Consider the following 19,685-nt stretch of genomic DNA (forward strand, 5'->3'; position numbering starts at 1 on the left):
ACATTTATTCAAGATGGCGGATCCAAGATGACGGCCATAGATATAGCAATGTTGTACTGACCTTATGGTGGGGAGTTGAAGTTTCGGTGGGAAAATGGGACAACTGAACTACCTCCACTAGCCTAACTCCACACACCTCCCTTCCCCTTCCCCTCCCGCCTACCGCTTCCTCCTTCAACTTCCCTTCTCCCCTCTTCTGGATATTCACAGGAAAAGGTCTGAGCCTACTCTTGGCTGCTGGATAGGAACGCCATATGTCTCTATTTTGTATGCGTTGCAGTGTGCTGTTTATTTCGAAAGTTTGAGTTGTCATAGACAATATCTCAATCCAGTGTGTTCACCTTGAGGACCAGAGACCAACTAACCTAGTTCACAACACAACCACAAGAGGGCATTGTTGTATCTCCCACCTCCCCTCGCATGACGTAATCTAAACGTCACTGTAGGAAAAATACTTGGAAAATCGCTAAGTCTATGCTGACTTCCCTGATAGGACAGACGTAATTGTTTACTGTCTGTACTATGTGTTCAGTGGAAGAGATGTCTGCGATGTAAAAGGAGGAGTTTAATGGGTATTTTAGCTGCAATCATGCAGCTGAGGACTTTGTCCATAGTCACCAGCATAACGCTTGGAAAACAATGGTACTTTATCAAATAATGAAAAGTAGTAGATTGGGCTAGGTTTCACTTCGCAACTCAGGCTAATAATTGCATTTGCTGAACTGTAGATCATTCGATAAAATTCTAGTCAGTCATCTGAAGCGCAAGAGGCTAGATATCCACCCACTCCAGCACATGCACTCCTGTCCCAGAACCTCAAGCCCCATTGGATGATGCTATGCTGGGCTCACACTTCTGACATGCAGTAGCCACAGGGTGGCTGCGCACTAAACAGGAAAGACCTCAGCCTCCTTTTTGGCGCATGGATGACCCTTCCCATTGAAGACAAACTGCCTCAAAAGTTATTACACATGGAGTCCAGGAAAAGTGGAGTGTATTGTCATACATATCTTGAAGATGTCACAGGAACTAACTGTATCAATGCACATAAAGCGAGAGTTTTGCAGATGACGAAAGAATATCTAAACAATTTGCAATGTAAATTCACGTTTTATTCCAAGGAGTCCCACAACCACCTATGAACACGGAACATTAAAGAAAACATATCGGCCCACTTGTGAAACTATACCTGAGACATATCGCGCTCTTTTGTGGGAAATAGCACATATTTTCCTTGATCTTTGAGCGCGAGCTGCTTCACAAGTTACTAAATCCATCTGAATATGTCTCCAAACACACTTTCAAAGATATCGCTGCACTGCAGTTTGCTCCAGTTTTGCATTATATACCGCAACACCTGAAAACAGACTCTCTAAAGGTTTCTGCACACTTGTGAAACCTTCTTGAGACACATCACACACTTTTGTGGGAAACAGATCCCGAAACCGACATCATTTGCAATATCTCATTTTACACATAGAAACGACGATATTTGGTGCTAAAAAAAAATTCTCTGTAACTGTAATCACGACGCTCACAAGTGTTCGAGTTTTAGCTACTTACTTGAAGGCACTGCCAGAGAAAGAGAAAATTTTCTGAGTCTTACAGCTGCTATGGTGTTTACCATTTTTCTGAATCGGTGGGTGGACTTAGATTATGTTTGCTGCTGGAGTCAGGGGCGTTGATTTCCTCACTGTTCGAAGCACACACTGGCATCCAAGCACAGTCAGAAAAATCAGAACACAAATGGAATTCGAAGCACTGCCCTACAGAAGAGATAAATGGTTGGAATTTTCAGTGAATTTTTCATTTCCTACAGCTGCTGATCTGGAGATGGTCTGAAGCAACAATAGCGGGTTAGGAACAGCATCCAACCTTTCTGAACCAGAGGAGTATGGTTTGTTTAGACTTCTCTCTGAACACTCGTAAAGGAACACATCAAGTGACTCACAGACGTCACAGATACCTTTCTGTAGATACATTTTCTTTCGACCTAAAGTAAGGCGCCACCACGTCAGTCGGGAACGACAAAGAAGAGAAGGCTGTGAGAAGAAGTCAGCCAATCACACACTGACTTGACCTCCCTCCAGGACGACAACAACATAGCAGCGGCCCCTATTTGAAGTGAGCATAAGCGCTGTGACCGACTGGCGACGCCTCAGTTCAATAGGAGCGTCAACTGTAGTTGCTTCGCTTGTATTCTCTATGTAGCACAGACTTTATACTGAAGAAGATGTGTGAATAACTTCACACTTTTCTTTATTCAGGGTCAATTGCCACTTTTCGCACCATACAGATGTCTTATCTAAATCATTTTGCTATTCATTTTGGTCATTTGATGACTTTACAAGGCGGTAAATGACAGCATCATCTGCAAACAATCTAAGACGACTATTAACATTGTCTCCTACATCGTTAATATAGATCAGGAACAATAAAGGGCTTATAACATTTCCTTGGTGAATGTCCGATATTACTCCTGTTTTACTCGATGACTTTCCGTCTGCTACTACGAACTGTAACCTTTCCGAAAGGAAATCACGAATCCAGTCGCACAAGTGAGGAGAAATTCCAAAGGCACGCAGTTTGGTTACAAGATGCTTGTGAAGAACGGTGTCGAAAGCCTACTGGAAATCTAAAAATATGGAATCAATTGGACATCCCCTGCCAATAGCACTCATTATCTCGTGAGTATTAAGAGCTACTTGTGTTTCGCAAGAACGATACTTTCGGAATCCGTGCTGACTATGTGTCTATAAATCTTTTTCTTCGAGATACTTCATAATATTCGAATACAGCATATGTTCCAAAACCCTACTGCAAATCGAAGTTAGTGATATGATCCTGTAATTCAACTGATTTTCCCACTTCCCTTTTTGAGTATTGGTGTGACTTGAGCAATTTTCCAGTTTTAAGGTAAGCAACTTTCTGCGAGCGAGCGGTTGTACTTGATTGCTGAATGTGGAGCTTGCGACACATTTGTGTAATTGCACTTGTGGGTGATCATGTAGAAAGGGCTACAGAAATCCTCGGATCAAAGTCAAGTATTTTTACTTGTCTTGATGTAATAAGACTCATTAATATGAGTTTTTTGATTGTTTGTCTAGCCAACCGGGTAAGCAGGATTCCTAGACACAACACTAACCTAAGCTTATAGCATTTCTAGGCTTAGAGAAAGATTTTGACAATGTTGACGTGAATACTCTACTTGAAATTCCGACGGTAGCAGGTGTAAAACACAGGAGGCGAAAAGCTCATTACAACTTGTACAAAAACCAGATGGTAGTAACAAGGGTCGAGGCGCATAAGTGGGAAGTAGTGGTGGAGAAGGGGGTGGGACAAGGTTGTAGCCCATCACCGAAGTTACTCAATCTGTACACTGAGGAAGTAATAAAGGAAACTAAAGAAATTGGGAGTACGAATTAAAATGTTCATGGAAAGGAAATAGATTTAAGGTTCGCTAACGACATTGTAATTGAATGAGAGAGAGCAGTGGATTTCGAAGAGCAGTCGAACAGAATGGACATTGTCCTGAAAAGTCGATGTAAGATCAACATCAACAAAATCCAGGAAGGAAATGGAATGTAGCCGAATTAAATCAGGTGATGCTAACGTAATTGAGTTAGGATACAGCAACCTTATAGTAGAAGATGAGTTTTGGTAAATGGACTGGAAAATAAATGATGATGCCCGATGTAGGGAGGATACAATATGTAAACTGGCAATGGTAAGTAAAGTATTTTTGAAGAAGAGAAATTTGTTAGCATCCAATACAGATATAAGTTTTAGTGAATGGGTTTTTTCCTTTTCTCTTGAGTAATCTAGGTATGGGTGTTATTTGTATAGTTCTTTAATAGTGACAAAGAGAGTTTTATTGCACAGTGATGTGTATTCATTTAGTACTTTCTTTCCCTGGGCTATTTATTTTTGGATGTGGCAATTTTCTTCTATAGTTCATTTTTGGTATAAGCCGCTACTAATTTTAATGATCTGTAAGTCAGTTTCATTGTTTGTTGGGTGGTGATTGTGTCCTAACAGGTGATCTGCGAATGTAGAGTGTGAGCTATTGCTTTACTGTGCTCTGTGATGTTCTGTATACCTGTTTCTGAAATTCCAGCATGTGTGACCCACATACACAGAAAAATGGTTCAAAGGGCTCTGAGCACTATGGGACTTAACAACTGATGTAATCAGTCCCCTAGAACTTAGAACTACTTATACTTAACTAACCTAAGGACAGCACACACATCCATGCCCGAGGCAGGATTCGAACCTACGACAGTAGCGGTCGCGCGGTTCCAGACTGAAGCGCCTAGAACCGCTTGGCCACACCAGCCGGCCCACATATACAGACTGACAGCGGTTGGAAGTAAGTTGGTACATACCTGACAGGCTGTGTTTGTCAATGTTAGTTGTATTTCCTCCACGTCTGCTTTGTATAGTGTTTTTGATTCTGTATCCTATGTTGAATCCTTGTTTTTTTAGTATATTACCTATCCTGTGTGTGGCTTAGTTGTTGGAAGTTATTATGTGCCGTTTGTTGCTCACTGTCGGCTGATTTGTTATGTGTTGTGTTGCGTTGGTTTGTTTGTGTGTTTCATGGTTACATGTTGCTTGTTTTTGTGGTTTATTTTATCTACTCTCTTTGCATCACATCCATTCTCCTGTGCAGTTTGTTTTATTGTGTTCAGTTCTTGTGCATAATCGTGTTTGTTCATGAATGTTCTGTTCAGTCTGTGTAGTAAATATCTGAAGCTGGCTTCTTTGTGAGTTATGGGGTGATTAGGTTGGTTATAAATAATGGTGATGCTGATTGTGGGTTTCCTGTTGATTGTGAATTCATGTTCGTAGTTTCTCTGGTGCATTTTCAGATCTAAGAAATGAAGTTATCCATGTGTTTGTATTTCAGTGGTAAACTGTATTTTTGGGTGGATTGAGTTGATGTTGTCATGAAGTTTCTTATGCAACGCTGTGTTTCATCTGTTAAGCAAATTATATCATCTACATATCTACATCTACATTGATACTCCGCAAGCCACCCAACGGTGTGTGGCGGAGGGCACTTCACGTGCCACTGTCATTACCTCATTTTCCTGTTCCAGTCGCGTATGGTTCGCGGGAAGAACGACTGTCTGAAAGCCTCCGTGCGCGCTCTAATCTCTCTAATTTTACGTTCGTGATCTCCTCGGGAAGTATAAGTAGGGGGAAGCAATATATTCGATACCTCATCCAGAAACGCACCCTCTCGAAACCTGGCGAGCAAGCTACACCGCGATGCAGAGCGCCTCTCTTGCAGAGTCTGCCACTTGAGTTTATTAAACATCTCCGTAACGCTATCACAGTTACCAAATAACCCAGTGACGAAACGCGCCGCTCTTCTTTGGATCTTCTCTATCTCCTCCGTCAAACCGATCTGGTACGGATCCCACACTGATGAGCAATACTCAAGTATAGGTCGAACGAGTGTTTTGTAAGCCACCTCCTTTGTTGATGGACTACATTTTCTAAGCACTCTCCCAATGAATCTCAACCTGGTACCCGCCTTACCAACAATTAGTTTTAGATGATCATTCCACTTCAAATCGTTCCGTACGCATACTCCCAGATATTTTACAGAAGTAATTGCTACCAGTGTTTGTTCCGCTATCATATAATCATACAATAAAGGATCGTTCTTTCTATGTATTCGCAATACATAGAAATCTGTACCAACAGATTATTTTCTTCTGTTTTGGTATTACTACTTTTTCAAAGATCTGTTTTCTATCTGATTGAGGAAGATGCCAGCTAGGAGGCCACTGATTGCGGTTCCATGGGTACTCCATCTTTTTGAGAGTAAAGTTTGTTGTTGAATGTGAAGTAGTTTTGCTCTGTAATGCACCTGAGTATGGTAGATATTTCTTGTATGTTTGTTGTGGGTATGTTTCCTTGCAGTTGGAAGTTTCGTTCTATGATGGTTTCTTCTGTTGGGATGTGTGTGTACATGGAAATTATGTCAAGTGAGATTACTGTTGCTATGTTTGGTATGTTTTCCTTTCTCATCTTTTCTATCAAATGACTTGAGTTCTTTAGACATTTGTTTTCAGTGTATTTATATATTGCCCGTAGCAGTGTGTGTGTGTGTGTGTGTGTGTGTGTGTGTGTGTGTGTGTGTGTGTGTGTGTGTGTATAGTATGTTGGTGCTTCAGTAAAGTTTATCAATGGCTACATAGATATTCCAGGTTTATGAACTTTAGGCAATGATTTCACAGTGGGGCCCTCGGGATTTTTCTGTATCATCTTTTTAATCTGAGTTTCTGTAAAAATTGTTTCCACGTTTTTCAGAGATTTTTGTAAGTTACTTTCGTTTTGGTTTATTGTATCACTTCTTCAATCTGTGATGTTGCTGCATTGGATGAATTCTAATGTTTTGTCAATGCATTCCTGTTTGTTTATGCCTACGATCGACTTAGCCTAGTAGGATGACATTTTTTTGTGTTAGTTTGTTCTCCAATTTTCTGTAGGTTTTTCCTTCATCAGTCCATGTGTTTTCTTTTATAATGATTTTGTTCTCTTTGATTATGTCTCTTATTTCCTCAGTAACTAGTTCTCTTGTTAGACTTACATTGAATACAGGTATGTTTAGCTTTTCTTCTTGCTTTATGATGTGTTCAGGTTATGTGATATTTTCTATAGCTCTGGGTGACAGCACTGTGTTTCTGTTATGTTTGGAACTGTTTTCAAGTAGGCTGCTTGTTTGTTCAGATAGTTTTATGTCTGTTAGGTTAATCACTCTTTTGTGGAAGTTGTGTTTGTTGTATTAGTGATGGGATTGATGCACGTTTGTATGGTTTATCATTTTGGTGAGTTTCTGTTGTTGGACTGTATGTTTCCTGTCTATTAAGGTATCTGTATATGTTCTAAACCTCTACATTAATTCGTAGAATTCTATACACATTCTGAATTGTTCAATATTCAGAGCCTGTTTTTTGGAATATGTAGGACGGATTTCTTCCTTTAACCACATGAGTTCAGCCTTACGTTTTGTCTGCTGTGCTGCAGATGACATGTTGTTTACAGTTGTGGTAACATAGTTGAGTACTGTCTTATAGGCCAAATATTGTTCGTTGAATTTTATGTTGAGTATGATTTTTTGAAGTTTGATGTTGTGTTCTGGAATTTGTTGAAGAGCTGCGAAGGAAATACCTGGCTTGGAGTAGAAATAATCATCTTCTAGTGTTGCAGTCCTTCTTATGTCCGTCCCTGCTATGAAAATAGGGTGAGGAATTCCGCCTTATGCTAGACACATTTTCAGTTTCGTGTTGCCCATGGGTAAAACGAAACTGAAAAGGTGTCTTGCATAAGGCAGAATTCCTCGATCTATTCCCATAACTTGTCTACTTTGTCGTCACTCGTTCTGATGTTAAGCTTTTCGTCATACTCTTTTCTGCTACTTGTCATTACTTTCGCCTTGCTTCGATTTTCTCTAAGTCCATATTCTCAACTCATGAGATTGTTCACTCCATTCAACAGATCCTGTATTCTTCTTCACTTTCAATGAGGATAGCAATGTCATCAGGGAATCTTATCATTGACATCATTTCACCTTGAATTTTAGACCCACACTTGAACCTATTTTTATCAAGTGTGTTGCCAGTTGATGGAATGGGCTGTGGGCAAATTAATCAGAATATCATTCCAAAATTTGATTATGTTACTTCTGTGGCAAATGTGCAAGTACTAATAAGATAATTTTCTTTTCTTTAAATTTACTCAGTAGTTACTGCAAAACACGTCACGAAAAACGCACGACATAACTACACTTTTGTTTCATACGTTCGCTATTTCATTATTGTTGTAGAATTTCAAAAACTGTGGTATTACTCCATGCACAATATCATAAGGATTAAGAAAATTGCTTCTTTTTTGAGTTCAGATGAGATTTGCAGACTCCAGGACCTCCTCCATTGGCACACCTCGTTTTCGACAGAACAGAGTTTAGCTCCTCGGATTTGAGGCGTAATGATGAGTGCATTTCTTAAAAAAGTAAGAAAACTCTGCCCAACTACCAATAAATAATGTGCAAAAGACTTAAGGGGCTCCGGAAAGGCTCAAAATCATGAAAAGTTCAATTTTTATTTTTTGCGTTTTCTGAATCTGCAGACTATTACCTTTTAATAGATATATAATTTATTCAATTCCGAAGACTACAACTATTTTTAAATTTTTTTTAAAATGTGTTCTACATGAGCGTGACCCACTGTGGCGCTGTTAAACTGCTGTCAAATGGTGTTATTATTAACGTCCGTGTTCATCAGGTACATTTTAGTGATGTGAGATAAAGTATGTGTTGTGGCTAACCTGTGATGGTTCAATATATATCGCTGGTGTGATTGTCGATTGTTACATGCCGGCTGAAGTGGCCGTGTGGTTAAAGGAGCTGCAGTCTGGAACCGCAATACCGCTACGGTCGCAGGTTCGAATCCTGCCTCGGGCATGGATATTTGTGATGTCCTTAGGTTAGTTAGGTTTAACTAGTTCTAAGTTCTAGGGGACTAATGACCTCAGCAGTTAAGTCCCATAGTGCTCAGAGCCATTTGATTGTTTCATGTTTATTTACTCTGTCGCTATCTCGAAAATATTCGTAATTAATTCTGTTTCTTGAGTCTCTGTTTTGTTGAAATATAATAATGAGTAAAAGTAAAGTTATTAGAAATCCTCTGAAGGCTTTTAAGAAAAGGAGAAATGTTGGAAAGCCAAAGGTATGTGTTATTATTGTAAACAATAAAGACGATAACCAAGTGAGTGAACCTAACCTCTCAAGTACACCTGCCCATAGCAGTCAAAGTAGGAAAGAAAATACTTAACAGAAGAAGCTTGGTTCAATGAGTGAAAACTATGAATGTTTTATGGGCGAATCGGATGTGAATGAAATATTTGATATATCGGTTCTCAAAGGAATTTTTTCAAACTGTGTAAGATGTATTCATTGTAGTGAAGTTGGTCTGGAACTCTCCATAATAAAGCACGTAGGACTTGCTAGTGAAATACAACTGAAATGTGATAAGTGTTCATACATGACCACCTTTTGCAACAGTGTTGCAGTAACTGAAACTGAAGAAAATGGTAGCAAAATCTACGAACACAACATTAGATTTGTTTATTCCTTGCGTTCAGTTGGTGAGGGTGCCACTGCAGGTGCAATTTTCTGTGGCATCATGAATCTTACAAATCCCCCAATCAAGTTTACGACCTATAATAAATTAATAGGGTCAAAAGTAGAAGATGTCTGTATAGAATCTATGAAGAACGCTGTGGAAGAGGCAGTAATGGAAAATAATGGTAACAGAGATTTGACTGCAGCGTTCAATGGTACCTGGCATAAACGGGGACACACATATCTTCATGGTGTAGTATCTGCCACCAGTATGTATACAGGGAAAGTTTTAGATGTAGCAGTAGTATCAAAGTATTGTAGATGTCCACAAAAATATGAAGGTACACATGAAAATAATTGCAAAGCTAACTATAGTGGCAGTAGTGGAGGAATGGAAGTGGCTGATGTTGCCAGTATATTCCAGCGTTCTGAGGCGTGTGGTAAAGTGCGATATGTTAATTACCTTGGTGACGGTGATTCGAAAGTTTCAAACATGTTCAAGGACTGAAGCCCTATGGTGATGATGTTGTAGTGCAGAAATTTGAGTGTATTGGACACGTACAGAAGCGAATGGGAACAAGACTTCGGCGACTGAAAGCTTCGTACAAAAAACAAAAACTCAGTAATGGTAAAGGGTTGGATGGGAAGGGAAGGTTAACTGACAGTGTAATTGACAAAATACAGAACTATTATGGAATGGCTATTAGGCAAAACACACAAAGTGTCGACGAAATGAAGAAGGCTGTTTGGGCTCTTTTTCTTCATACTTCTTCAACTGATGAAAATCCCCAACATAGCTTGTGTCCCAAAGAAGAAGACAGTTGGTTTAAATATAACAAAGGATTGCTAACTGGTGAAGTGTACACTCATAAGCATAGTCTGCCTCATGCAATAATGGAGATGATAAAACCTATTTTCAGATACTTAGCAGCACCTGAACTGTTGAAAAAGTGTATTAACGGAAAAACTCAAAACACCAATGAAAGTGTAAATAGTGTTATATGGTCGAGAATCCCCAAGACTGTATTTGTTGGAATAGAAACACTTCACTTTGGTGTGTATGATGCTGTTGCGACTTTCAATGATGGCAACATTGTAAGGTGCAAGGTATTTAGAAATATGGGAATGAAGATAGGTTCTAACATGGTACGAGCGATGCTTGCTTTAGACAATGAACGCCTTCGGGCTGCAGACAGGGCTGTAAAGAGTCTAGAAATACAAGCAAGAGTAAACAGGAGGAGGAACAAGAGGAAGCTGGAGGAGGAGTTTGCAGAGGATGAAGATAATTCATCCTATGGACCTGGAATGCACTAAAAAGTTAATCCAATCTTTGTTGCTCGATTCCCAAAACTTTTATTTTCTCATACCAATTACATGTTTTCTAAGGATCTTCCAAACATATTTGTGTCAAACTTTCAGTAAATGTTACACAGTACCTTCTGCATAATTTAACACAGCCTTTTTCCAAAAAACTGTATATTTTTGAACATATAAATAAAAAATTGCAAAAAAAATGTTGTGAATTTTCATTACAATTGAAAAAAAAATCATCTTTAATAACTGAACTAAAATTTTGTAAAATCCCTGTGTTAAGTTGTAGCCCATATTCCAATAAATATTCTGTGAAAAGTTCAACTTCCTACCTCAAATACTTTGTGAGGAAAGATGTAATTTATAAGCGTTATTTTAACATTGCAAGTATAGGGCGTTACGGAGCCCCTTAACGTCCTTTGCCTCATTAGCTTTTACATAATAAGGAAAATCGTAAAGATGTATCATTTTATAGTCTGAATCAGGAGAATGGACCCTAAACGTCACCCAGCGATCGAATCACTACGAAGAGTTTCATACTATCTCCATCGAGAAGACAACAGCAGAAATTTGAAATTTTATGCACAGAATTACGGTAACGCCTTTTGGTCAGGAACTTCACATCACCCGTACTTTAATTACATGCCAAATAGTAACAGCAAAGTCAATATTCCAAACAGGTAACTACAAGTCGATTGGCACCGCACAAGCGTACATCGTTGATAAAGACTAAAGAGTAGTAGTATATTACTAGACTGGTTAATGTGTTCATAAAACTACTGCACGTTACCCTGTGATTTCCCGAAAAATAGAAAAATATATTTCTTTACTTGTGTTGAATGTATTCTAAAAGTTCATATGAAAGCTTTTTTATCGAAATTGCACTCAATATGTACACCTAAAACAAGGTATTATTACTTGCTACCAGTTGATAAATAAAAAGTGATGTGTGAAATAAAACGAATTGTTCAGAAAAAATAATTTTGTGTTAGATCTGAAACATGTATTGATACGTTTCAAGTAATTTATGTTATTGGAGAAATGCACATATTTTTTCTGATACGGCCTTTACTGACTCAGTGACAGCTTTCGTAATGGTACATTAAGGATCAATTTGTCTTCTAGTTATGCAGGTGCACAGAACACGATTCTTCTCACATTGTGATGGATTGTCTACGACGAATCTCACTAGCGAATATACATTTATGTATATTGGAAAAGTTCAATTTAAAGCCTATCACCTTGAAGAGGTACATACAATATGACCGAGAGTGTGAACAGCACATATTATTCTTATGAATCGCCTTTATACAAGCAATGCTATCTTTGTAAGTGATGAGTTGCCCTGAAAAGTATTCCTTCAGCTCAGTAAAGTGGTCATATATCAGGAGGTTCATGCATGTATTACCATAAGCATTAGTTATATGAGCAACAGAAGTTAATTGTTTGAGCAGCTTAGTAATATGCTCCTTCCAGCTTAAGTTATCACCAGTCCACACAGCAAAATATTTTGCGCTTTTGTCCTGTTTATTCATTCCAGTTCATGTCCTACATGAGTTGTTGGTATGACTATTTGTTGTACACATATGTTTTCTTATAATTAAGGGTTAGTCCATTTTGAGAGAACCACTTAGTACCTCTACGGAAAATATCAGTAACAGATCTCTTTGTTTCTCTCAAATGGGATTTATTATAACAAAGTTGTGTTCTGCATAAAATACCAGTTCTGCTTGATGAATGTTAATCATTTTGTTTCTTAAGTTTGACTCAAACCAGTTTTTTGCAGAAGGCATCAATTCCTTATCTAACGACTGGGTAATTCACAAAAAATTACAGTTGTTGATGCTTTATTAACTATTGTAATATTTGGTGAATGAATGAGTAATAAGCATTGTCAGTCGACAACCCGTCTTAAATCCAAACTGTGATGTACTAAGAGGTCCGTATGGGAACTATTTAAATCTTTCTTGTCATATTTTGTATAAAGAACTTTTACAGTGGCATATCTTAATCTGTCTGAAAAGGTTCCTGTGCATGTGATGCATTTTAAATCAGAGCAAGTCATCAGAACTCTTTTTGAAATTTCATTAACCTCATGCGAATTTTCACTTCTGATCTTTTATTACCATATTCATTTCAGTAAAGTCTGTCAGTTCTATGCATAATTGTTTAAAGTTTTGGGAAATGACAAATACAATTTCTTGCTTTTTCAGCTGAATCATTCAGTTTATTTTTGTAACATTTTGAAAGTGAATTTAAAAACTAGCTAATAATGTTGAATTATCAGTCATAACATTGTCCCTGAGCTTAACTGTGACAGAATCTTGTCACTGACTGATCCTGCCTCCCATTTCACAATATCTCAGGCAGTCTTAATCCCTGTACCTGAATTGTTGATTTCTATCATGATGTCCACATTTATGGACATTTTAATGACTTTCCTTAAAATATTACAGTGTTTTTTCGTGGAATGCAAGTAATGTAGGATCTTGATATGCTCTGGCTTTTATACACATTGATTTTTCAATTGTACAGACTGCTTTATCTCCTTCAGTTCTCCATGGGTTACATAGGTTTCTAATGGACTTTCTGGATAACAATTATGGGGACTTCTTTCAAATATTGACACTAGTTTTCTGTGAAGTAACTAAAATTTAGATCGTCGTCTCTTTCCATATATATCTCATTACATACCACTCCTTCAACAAAGTCTTAAAACGTTTTGTTTTGGTATTCGTTTGTAATTATAAGATAGTTCAAATCTCTCACATGTCATATTAACTGCAACTCCCAGACTATATCTACAATAAGACCACCATTTTAACACTGTCAGTGCCAGACATCTTGTCGTGTACCGGTTACCTCCTAGCCTAGTCAGTCAACCTTTGGTTAAAGAAAGATACAGTAGGCCCAGGAAGTGCTCTACTTTCACTTCTCATTGTGATAAATGTCACTGAATAAAAAGAGTCTGATGGTATCACTGCGCTTACGTTTCCGATACTGCCAGTTTCCTGGCTGACGTTTTTTTGCAATACTTGGCTATTAGAAAAGTGTAAAATACTTCTAAAATACTCAACCGTCGTATGCACAAAATAAAGGATAGTCCAACAAATTTCGTTGATGTAGCTGTGTAAGTTCCCCTATTCCCGCTAGTATTATGGCCAAATTTCTTTCGGCCATACTCAGAGTGAGGAAAGATACTCACCCCGAGGTTAACGTGATCATACGGGACCGAAATGACAGTGGAAGCGTAATTGTCACGGGTGTATCGCCAAATTTAATGAACTAGTTATTATGCAGCGAAAAGCTAAAAAAAAAAAAAAAAAAGTAAGATATATTTGTGTGAACTGAAAGCAAAACTCATTAATAAAGTATCGTTTTTTATGTAATCAAAGTAAAGAATATTGCATGTGGCAAAAGAATGTGAACTATCACTTGACCAGATACTGTAATGAAACACAGGAATATTCACAGCTTAATACGTTTTGCTTTATAACGGGTGAGGTAATTTTCCATCCCCACATTTCCGATTTTACGGTTCTGTTGTTAACTAATCGACCCTGATGTGACTTCTGTATTTCAGACCTTGCTACTACGAAGCTAGGCGTAATTTTAAAACGTATTGTACCGGTATCTCCAGAATTTTCTCGCCTATCGCCACCAAGGAAAGCGTACATTCTCCGTCGTGCGACGGAAAGGAAATGAAGAAGGAAATAGAAGAAGTCATTAGGGGGGTGAATATGTGGGGTATTTTTTCCGACGCTACTGAATTTACACAAATCACTTTCCTCCTACTGCTCGACGCAAAGGCGTTGCTCGCTAAGGCAGGAAATGAAGCCTCCTTGGAATGGAACAGTACAAGATTTACCCCGCATTTATCGACGCTAATAACACGAATGTTAAAATTTCTATTAACAGCAGCCGCACCTAAGAAGCAGAAAAAGTGGAGTCTGAATATTAGTAGAAATTTCACGAAACATTAAATGTTTAATCACAGCAATGTAATAATTGTATTTTTTTTTCTCCGTCCTACATAATGTCGTCCTATTTCGGCTTCAAACTTTTTTGTTTTCTTTATTAAACTACGAGTACAATGTTCGTTCTGTTGCAGGCTCATCAAGCTCCACATGCAAATGCAGTTTGTGTGTTCGATTTTCAGCGCATGAAACGTTCTCTGTTATTACGATTCACGATTTCGAGCGCAACGTTAAGTAACTTTAAATTTATGCTATCATTTCTTTCTCGCTATACTCTGTTACGACAATAATTCCACGCTATTCTAATACGCATTGAAAGGTAATTACTAGGTTAATAGCTTTTGGAAACATTATTGGCAAATACGAGCGAAATATAGACAGTTAAAATAATATTCAGTCTTGATCTCCCGTATTTATTAAAATTAATATTCACACTTCCAAATGGCGACCGGTTTCGATTTTATCAGATTTTATCTTCAGACCATGTCTTATCAGATGGTGAACAGGGTCGACGGCTGGAGCATTGCTAAGTGTAAGAGGACACCACAGGTACCGTTCCTAATAAAATGTCCTATGATGAGGAGCACGGCAATATGGCCACAACTTATCTGCTACAGTAAGACCACACCAAACATACGACTGCTATTACATCTACATCTTCATCATACTCCGCCAGCCACTTAATGGTGTGTGGCGGAGGGTACTTTCGGTACCACTATCTGATCCCTCCAACCCTGTTCCACCCGCGAATAGTGCATGGGAATAATGATCGACGGTAAGCCTCTGCATTGAGGGGGGGGGGGGGAGGAGAAGTAATGTGTTGTCCGACTCCTCTTGAAAAGTGCTGTCCAAAAACTTCAAAAACTTCAACAGTAAATCTCTCCGTCATACGTAACGTCTGCTAGTGGAGATTGTTTAGCGTCTTGACGAAACGCGCCGCTCTTCGTGGGATCTCCGCTATTTCCTCTATCAGTCCTACCTCATGGCGATCCCAGATGGACGAACAGTACTCAAGAATCGGGCACTTCTTTCTTGGATGAGTGAAATTTCCTTAAAATTCTTCCGATGAGTCATAGTCTGATGTCTGCTTTGCCCACTAACTGCTTTTATGGTTATTCCATTTTAGGTCGCTCTGGATGCTATGTATACGTCTTTTTTCGGAAGCACCACAGGACTTTCCCAGTCTGACTTCTAGAATGGCTAAACGAGGGTTTGAAGACAGCTTTTATTTGTTCGTCGTAGTGTTTGTTTGCATGCATGACAGTATGTCTGTATCCGTTAGTCCCTAAAAAAAATTGTCTGGTTATTGTGTGTAATTTTCTATTATTTGAAGCGTTGGGGTATTGTGTGTCAATTAGTTGGTGAGGCGAAGATGAGGTCTTTTCATATAAAATTATCTACATTCTTTTAATGTATGTGAGTATGGATGGTTCGCCTAATTATTCTTTGACATGTTTGGTGGACCAATATCTACCGACATCTGCTATGGATTTTACAGAGTTTGAAGTTTGTGCAGATGTGTGTCTGCCGCCATTGACCAGACTTCTGATCTATACAGGGTGGTCCATTGATCGTGACCGGGCGAAATATCTCACGAAATAAGCGTCAAAGGAAAAAACTACAAAGAACGAAACTTGCCTAGCTTGAAGGGGGAAACCAGATGGCGCTATGGTTGGCCCGCTAGATGGCGCTGCCATAGATCAAACGGATATCAACTGCGTCTTTTTAAATAGGAACCCACATTTTTATTACATATTCGTATAGTACGTAAAGAAATATGAATGTTTTTGTTGGACCACTTTTTTCGCTTTGTGATAGATGGCGCTGTAATAGTCACAAACATATGGCTCACTATTTTAGACGAACAGTTGGTAACAGGTAACCTGAATATTTTACTTAGGTTGCTCCAATGTGATAAATGTACATTTGTGAACTTAACATTTCTGAGAAAGCATGCTGTTACAGCGTGATTACCTGTAAATACCACATTAATGCAATAAATGCTCAAAATGATGTCCGTCAACCTCAATGCATTTGGCATTACGTGTAACGACATTCCTTTCAACAACGAGCAATTTGCCTTCCGTAATGTTCGCACATGCATTGACAATGCGCTGACGCATGTTGTCAGTCGTTGTCGGTGGATCACGATGGCAAATATCCTTCAACTTTCCCCACAGACAGATGTACGGGGACGTCAGATCCGGTGAACGTGCGGGCCATGGTACGGTGCTTCGACGACGAATCCACCTGTCATGAAATATGCTATTCTATACCGCTTCAACCGCACGAGAGCTATGTGCCGGACGTCCATCATGTTGGAAGTACATCGCTATTCTGACATGCAATGAAGCATCATGTTGTAATGTCGGTAGAACATCACGCAGGAAATTAGCGTACATTCCATCATATAGATTGCTATCGATAAAATGGGAGCTAATTATCCTTCCTCCCATAATGCCGCACCATACATTAACCCGCCAAGTTCGCTGATGTTCCACTTGTCGCAGCCATTGTGGTTTTTCCATTGCCCAATAGTACATATTATGCCGGTTTACTTTACCGCTGTTGGTGAATGACACTTCGTCACTGAATAGAATGCGTGCAAAAAATCTGTCACCGTCCCGTAATTTCTCTTGTGCCCAGTGGCAGAACTGTACACGACGTTGAAAGTCGTCGCCATGCAATTCCGAGTGCATAGAAATATGGTACGGGTTCAGTCGATATTTATGTAGCATTCTCAGCACCGACGTTTTTGAGATTCCCGTTTCTCGCCCAATTTGTCTGCTACTGATGTGTGGATTAGCCGCGACAGCAGCTAAAACACCTACTTGGGCATCAGGTCATGGTTGGCGATTCACATGTGGCTGAACAATTCCTGTTCCCTTAAATAACTTAACTACCCGGGGAACGGTCCGAACACTTGGATGATGTGGTCCAGGATACCGAGCAGCATACGTAATACACGCCCGTTTCGCATTTTGATCACAATAGCCGTACATCAACACGATATCGACCTTTTCCGCAATTGGTAAACGGTCCATTTTAACACGGGTAGTGTATCACGAAGCAAATGCCGTCCGCACTGGCGGAATGTTACGTGGTACCACGTACTGATACGTTTGTGACTATTACAGCGCCATCTATCAAAAAGTGAATAAAGTGGTCCAACTAAAACATTCATATTTCCTTACGTACTACACGAATATGTAATAAAACATGGGGGTTCTTATTTTAAAAAGCGCAGTTGATAGCCGTTTGACCTATGGGAGCGCCATATAGCGGGCCAACCATAGCACCATCTGGTTTCCCCCTTCAAGCTAGACGAATTTCATTCTTTGTAGATTTTTTGTTTGATTCTTATTTCGTGAGATATTTGGCCCGGTCACTATTAATGGACCACACCGTGTATGTACCAGCCGGAGTGGCCGAGCGGTTCTAGACGCTACAGTCTGGAACCGCTCGACCGCTACGGTCGCAGGTTCGAATCCTGCCTTGTGCATGGATGTGTGTGGTGTCCTTAGCTTAGTTAGGTTTAAGTAGTTGTAAGTTCTAGGGGACTGATGACCTTAGAAGTTAAGTCGCATAGTGTTCAGAGCCATTTTCAACCACCCTGTACAATGTAGTATGGAGGATAACAGGTCTGTACAGTTGTAGCAGCGTTTCTACTGTCAGCCCCCCATCCTTGAGGTGCGGGTTGAGGCGATAAATGCTATTCTGTCCTATTTATTTGTTTCCCAAATGTCAACTTTTTATCTGCCTCTAGTCCCAGGTAGGTTGCCGAGTCTCTCCAGTCGATTTCGATGTCTGCAACCGAAATCTACCTGCTTTGGGGATTTAACTACCTGGTGAACTTTATCGTTACTGTTTTTCCTGGATTCTTTTAAAATCTTCCTTGTGTTAACCATCTTGCTATTTCGTGCAGATATATTATAGTTTCATCACTACAAAGTTGAGGTTGCTACTGATTTAATGTCTCATCAGCTTAAAGCGCCATTCCAATGCCTGTCGGTTTTGGTATGTCATTTGTATACAGCATGTATAGTATGGGGTCCAGAACCGACCCCTGCGGAACCCTGGCCACAGCGTCTCTGAGCGTACTAACATGACTGCCAGAGCTAACAAAGCATTGCCTCCCTTCCAGGAACGAGTTATGCCTCTTATGTGTCGTGGAATGCGTAACTGAAGTAACTTGTGTATTAAGCGGTCATGCCAGACTTTGTCGAACGCTTTCTCGATGTCGAGAAATTCCACTCCTCTGCTGTGTTTTATATCTCTCCCTAGATAGGACAGGAGTGAAACACTAAACACGAAACTTTTTATGATGTGAAATGATAGATCCATTCTAACAACTTGAGTAAGGAAAGGAGACATGACCTCCAACACGACCTTGGCTAATCAAGTGGTGTAATGTCCAGAGCACTGTCTTCTTGGAGACTGTTATGCTATACAAGTATTTTATATATTGTAACTGGGTAAACTCTTTTGATGCTAGTCAGTTGTCAGGATGAGCATTACTGCAAAGGACATTTGATTCTGAAGCATTATGTCAGGGTGAAAAACACAAAATAAATTACTTTTTCTCTCTTAACAACATGTGGGCAGGGTGGGTTCTTCCTTGGCTCGGGTATGCGGTAGAATGAAACAGCATTTTTACATAAGATAACTTTTATTGAAAGATTTGTTCAATGGTTTCCTTACTGGATTGTTCTGGCTGGGAGACCGGCAGCTGTGTCATTTGCGAAGCCTTCTGCTGCGTGAGCGGTGGCGTGTGATTACACCTGGCGGTGTGTATCTCGTGTCGCTGTTTCGCCCAGTTGACTGGAGACGCGCATCGTGAGGTGGCCCGTTTAATTATTGACAACGAAGTCGTGAATCGGATGGTGATACCTTGGATGTGGCGTCCCAGTGTTTCTCTTCTCTATGCGGCCGCGTGTGTCAGTGTTGTGCTTCTGCCAGCGGAGCGGCGCGGCGGGGAATGGCCAGGGTCCCGGACTCTAACAACGGACTCCAGCTTGCCAGTCTTTGGCTGTCAGATCTTCATCACCAGCTCACAGGTGACTGCTGATGTGAGGCCGTCTCCTTCCCGTCCTTACGAGTCACCCGGGTATGTAAAAAAACAGTCTTCAAATACCTTCTAACTTCTGTCTTCTGGCGGCGAGGCTGCTACTTGCTATTCCATTACAGCGGCGGACTTGGTGCTTCTGTGTACGATGTAGTCTCTTCCTGCATGACGGTCTTCAGCACCGACTGAACTGTAC

This window comes from Schistocerca americana, chromosome 7, assembly GCF_021461395.2.
Source record: "Schistocerca americana isolate TAMUIC-IGC-003095 chromosome 7, iqSchAmer2.1, whole genome shotgun sequence".
Lineage (NCBI taxonomy): Eukaryota > Metazoa > Arthropoda > Insecta > Orthoptera > Acrididae > Schistocerca > Schistocerca americana.